This window comes from Choloepus didactylus, chromosome 5 (assembly GCF_015220235.1).
Source record: "Choloepus didactylus isolate mChoDid1 chromosome 5, mChoDid1.pri, whole genome shotgun sequence".
Classification (NCBI taxonomy): domain Eukaryota; kingdom Metazoa; phylum Chordata; class Mammalia; order Pilosa; family Megalonychidae; genus Choloepus; species Choloepus didactylus.
In genome coordinates this window covers 81,735,017-81,740,908 of record NC_051311.1, presented here as the reverse complement: position 1 = coordinate 81,740,908, position 5,892 = coordinate 81,735,017, and the positions used below count along the sequence as shown (strand labels likewise).

At 38.8% G+C, this 5,892-nt stretch overlaps 1 pseudogene; it reads right to left on the bottom strand.

Annotated features, from left to right (window-relative positions):
* Positions 1 to 1,159: 1,159 nt before the first annotated feature.
* On the bottom strand, positions 1,160 to 2,087 carry LOC119535118 (annotated as a pseudogene).
* Positions 2,088 to 5,892: the final 3,805 nt, after the last annotated feature.

The following is a 5,892-nucleotide window of genomic DNA, read 5'->3' as shown; positions in this document are numbered from 1 at the left end:
AAACTTACAGATTTCGCTGATCTCAGCAGTTCCACATTTTCATGAGTGTTGTATGAAGTATGCCAAAAGTCAGATTGCTATGTGGTGTCCAGTCCACACGCAGTTCCTGGCTTTCTACCTTACGGTAACTTTTAACATATAGATATTTTAAGTTTTGGTTTAGACCAATTTCTCACCCTTTTCCTTTAAAGTTTCTGGATTTTATGTCTTGCTTAGACCATTCTTTTCCCAAGATTTAAAAATTTTCTCCTTTTTTTTCAAATTCTTTTATGGTTAAATATTTAATTTTACGTTTGATAGGGAGAAGAGGCAAAATTCTCTACCATCCTGAGGGATGGTCAGTTGTGTCATTTTTAGAATAATTTGTCATTCTGCACAGATATTAAACATCAACTTCATCAAGTATTAAATTTCAATATTTATGTAGAAAAGTTTCTGGACACTTATTTTGTTCCATTGACCTGAGTTTTATATCCCAGAGCCAATTCAATTCTGTTTTATTATCAAGGCTTTATAGTATATTTGAGTAAATATAAGGGTGACTCATCTCTTATTTTTTTCCTTTATCAAATGGTTTTCAATGTTATTGAATCCAGGTGAACTTTAGAATCACCTGTTCAAGTTATGCACACAACAAAAATCCTGTTGGGATTTTGAATGAGATTATATTAAATTATTATATTACTTTGGAGAGAACCATCCAAGAACAGGGTAGTTCTCTCTATTTATTCAAATCTAATTTTATGTCCCTCAGTCACATTTTTTAGTTTTCTTTGTATACATTTTGAACATTTTGATGTGCATTCTTATAAATTTTGTATTTCTTTTGCTATTGTAAAAGGTAGTTTTTTTCTACTACATATAAAAGTTGATTGCTAGTATATCACAATATGTAGATTTTTTTTCACATAAGGAAGCACTTATTTGAGGTTTAACATGAAATCATACAAATAAAATTTGTTTAAACACAAAACCACACTGAGGCATAACACAGCAAAGGACAAAGTAAAAACAAAGAAAACTAATTGGCAGCTATATACAGTTGGACAGTTGTGTCTTGTACAATGGAAAGTCTTTTACAAAATAACCATCTTAGATCAACAGAAGACCAATCTTCGACATCATCCTGCAAGATGGATTACTTTAGCATTTCCTCCTCTTTTCTCCAAGGTCTTCTTTTAGTATGGCTGGTAATTGTTTTGGTGATTGCCACCCCCTCGAGATGCCTTGCCATATGTGCTCTGTTGGCCACTGTAGTCTGTATATCCCTGTCCATATCCATAGTTCCCATAGTTATACCCAGTATAATAATATCTGCCATAGCCATTATAGTTCTGATCACCACCATAGGCACTATTGTAATTTCCGAATCCTTGATCATAATAGTTATTAAATCTGTGGTTCCAGTTTTGGCCCTGACCTTGTCCTCAACCCCTTGTACCACCTCGTCCAGCAGCTGCAGCTCCTCTTCCTCCTTTCTGTTGTTGCTGTTGCTGCCTATATACCTCTTTGGGTTGTGCAACTTTGATTTCACACTTCCCAGAACCAATTTGCTGGTATCTGCTTTCTAATAATTTCTTTACTGGCTCTTTATCTGTATATGTGATAAAACAAAATCCTCTTCTTTCATTTGTTTTTGTATCCATGGGAAATTCAATATTTTTGATCTCTCCAAAATACTCTTTTATTTGCTCTTCAGAAGTATCTGGGCTTAATCCACCCACAAAAACTTTTTTGGGGGGTTCTTTCCCTTTTAAAGTCTTCACCCTTTTGGGGTCTATCAATTTGCCATCCAGTTTGTGTTCTTTCAGTTCCAAAACCTTATCAACACTAGCAGCATCTTTGAAAAGCACAAATCCAAATCCTCTTGATCTTCCAGTGATAGGGTCTGTTTTAATTGTGCAGCCTACAACTTCCCCAAATCACGCAAATATTCAGTCAGGTCTTTCTTGCTTGTATCTCAGCTCAAGCCTTCAATAAACATTTTATTGTCATCCTGCTGATTCTTGCTCGCATTAATCTTGGATCCCTCTGCGAATTCCTCTGTTGCTGTACTCGTTCATGTCCTCCATGGTAGTGGAATTGCCGCCAGGGGGTGCTGGCGCACAGACCGAGTCCTGGTAGCAGCGGCAGCAGAGGGTTGTATGGAACTGGATTTGAAATGGTGGCGGAAGAGCATGTAGATGTTTTTATATGCTGATCTTCTATCTGCTAATGTTACTAAACTCCCTTAAAAACTCTAATAGTTTTTCAGTTGCATTCTTTTGTATTTTCTAGGTAAGCGTTCCAGTTTGCTAATGCTGCCATTAGGCAAAACACCAGAAATGGACTGGCTTTTATGAAGAGGGTTTATTCTGTTGCAAATTTACAGTGTGAAGGCTGTAAAAATGTCTAAATTAAGGCATCAACACAAGTATACCTTCACAGAAGGGAGGTCGTTGGTGTCCAAAAAACCAGTTAGCTGGGAAGGCATGTGTCCGGCATCTGCTAATCCCAGGTTGTGTTCCAATTCCTCTTTCAGCTCCTGTGCGTTCTTCAAATTGTTGCTCCTAGGGCATTTTTTTCTCTCTTAGCTTCTCTAGGGCAAACTCTGGGCTAGCATTTCCAAAGTATCAGCAAAAGTCTGCTTTTAGTGACCAGCTCCAAAATGTCTATTTCAGCTGCAGCCAGCATCTGGGCCTGCATGCCTCTTTTTAAAGTACTCCAGTAAATCAATCAAGACCCTCCCTGAATGGGGAGAGCCACACCTCTGTGGAAATAATCTAATCAAAGATATTACCCACAGTTGGTGGGTCATATCTCCATGGAAACAACCTAATCCAAAGATTCCAACCTAAACAACACTAATTTGTCTGTCCCCACAAGATTGCATTTAGAACATGGTATTTTGGGAGACATAATACATCCAAACTGGCACAGTAAGCAATCACCATATTTCTTTGCAAATGATAATCTTGATCACTTTTCTATTATTTATCTCATTTATTTAATAATCTAATTGCCTTGGATACGATCTCAGGTACACAGCTAAGTAATCCTGGTGGGAGTAGACATCTTTGTCCTGTTTATGACATTAATGGAAGTATATCCAATGTTTTCACGTTCAGTAAGATATTTGTCTCTGTTTTTGAGAGATACCTTATGAATTAAGAAAATTTCCTACTATTCTTGGCTTGGTCAGATTTTGTTTTGTATAGTTTTTAGTCAGTAAGAGGCATAGCACTTCACCAAATTGTCTTTGGGCAGCATGATCTATGGCTCTTCATTTTCAATCTGTTCATGTATTGAATCACAACAGTTGATTCATTACTGTTAAATTATCTTTTCATTTCTAGGAGAAAACTCTACTTTGTCAGCATATTAGTCAGTGTTTTTAGTTGCAAGCAATAAAATCAACTTGTTATTTTAAGCAGAAAAGGAATTCATAAAAAGATATCAGGAAACTCTTGGACTCTCTAGGACAAAGCCTCACATCATTTCATAGAACTGGTCCAGCAAAGACATAATTGGAGAAACTGCTGAGCACAGAGTCCACAACTTTTATCGCTATATCCACTGGTCAGTGGATACTACGTTTGGCCCTACTGACTTTGGACCTGGATGTCCTTCACTACTGAACAAATGGATTCTGAGCAGTCACTGCTTCTTCATGTCAGTTGGTTCCAATCAGAGTTTGGTGTGGAGGTGTCTGATGGGCAAAATATGGGTCACGTACTTCTTGGTTTAGCTGCAAAGGAAATGTGTGGCATGTGTGGCCTCTCTGGTGTGAAGTTTGGAATTTCCTAAACAAAGGAAAGGATTTTCAGATAATGGCCAGCCCACAAGAATGACTAATGTCCTTGAGAATTTTGATATGTTGTGTAAAATTTAAACTGCTAAATTCATTTTGATGACATTTATCTAGGATTTTCATATCATTGTTCATAAATGAGATTTTTATAGTTATCTATTTTTGAGCTATCCTTATGTACTTTTAATACGTTAGGTTATTCTTACAGAATGATATGGGAAGATTTCCATGGTTTTCTATACTCTGAAAATGTTTACATGATATCGGAATTACTGTCTGTTCCAGTTTGCTAATGCGGCCATTTTGCAAAATACCAGAAGTGGATTGGCTTTTATAAATGGGGTTTATTTGGTTACACAGTTACAGTCTTAAGGCCATAAGGTGTCCAACGTAAGGCATAAACAATAGGGTATCTTCACTGGGGAAAGGCCATTGACACCTGGAAAACCTCTGTTAGCTGGGAAGGCATGTGGCTGGTATCTGCTTGCTCCCAGGTTGCATTTCAAATGGCATTCTCCAAAATGTCAGCTTTCAACAGCTGTCTTCAAAATGTCTCTCAGCTGCTCACCAAAATGTCACTTACAGCTGCTCTGAGTTCCTTCTGTTTGTCAGCTCTTTTATATGGGTCCAGTGATTTAATTCAGACCCACCCTGAGTGGGTGGGGTAACACCTCCATGGAAATTATCCAATCAAAGGTCTTGCCCACAGTTGATTGAGTCACATCTCCATGGAAACACTCAATCAATAGGTTTCAACCTAATCAACACTAATATGTCTGCCCCCACAAGATTGCATCAAAGAAGATGTTGTTTTGGGGGACAGAATACATCCAAACTGGCACACTGTATATATCATGATAAGACTTCAAATACCAATGTAGATATGAACATTTTTTACTGGAAAGTTCCCAGATTCAAGATAATATACTGGTTTAGGGAGGGTCTGAGCACAGCTTCAGCTCCCAAGAGAGCATCTGTGCAAGGCCTGGCACTCTTAAAGTTTCCTTCTCGATCCCACCAAAGCACACTGTGCATATTTCTGTCAATGCACTTACCATATTATATTAAATGCATTTACTCATGTGTCCTTTTCTCCAGTGAGAAGGAACCCTAACCTTCTCTAACCTATGCAGCCTTGTGATAGATATAAAATCCCATGTTTCTATCTTCTCATGGTCCCCTCCTGTCCTGGTTTGAATCTATTATGTCCCCCACAAAAACCATGTTCTTTAATGCAGTCTTGTGGGGGCAGACTTATTAGTCTTTTGATTATGGTGGAAACTTTTGATTAGGTTGTCTCCATGGAGATGCGACTTACCCAACTATGGGTGAGACTTTTTGATTAGATCATTTCCATGGAGGTGTGACTGTATGCATTCCAAGTGGGTCTTAATTAGATCACTGGAATACTTTAAGGGAGCGAAGGAGCTCAGAGAAGCTGTGAGAGACATTTGGAAAGAAGCTAAGTTATGTAATCCAGAGTTTGCCCCCAGCAGAAGCTAAGAGCCGACACAGACTCAGATTCTTGGAGATGCAGACAGAAAGACATGTGGAGATGCTAAGCTAAGACATGAAGCCCAGCGTTTGCCCTGGAGAAGGTAAGAGAGGACCCCCAGATGCTAAGAGAGAAACACCCTGGGAGAACAAGCAAAGGTGCCCTGGGAGAGCAAGGAAAGATACACAGGAGCTGAGAGAGAGAAGCTAAGAGAGACAGAAGCCCAGAGACATTTTGGAGAAAGCCATTTTGAAGCCAGAACCCGGGAGCAAAGGGCCAGAAGGTGCCAGCCGTGATGACAGGGGTGTTCCAGACGCCATTGACCTTTCTTCAGTGAAGGTAGTCTCTTGTTGATGCATTAGTTTGGACACTTTTATGGCCTTAGAACTGCAAATTTGTAACCTAATAAATCCCCTTTATAAAAGCCAATCCATTTCTGGTATTTTGCATAACAGCAGCTCTAACAAACCAGAACACCTCCAATCTGATTTAGATGTGCTTCCTTGGGAATGAACTCCTTTCTCTCTCAGAAGCTTACATGAAATCCCAGCTTATAAAGGTAAAGCTTCTTAAAAATCCCAAGTCAGGTGGGCATGTTGATTTTTCC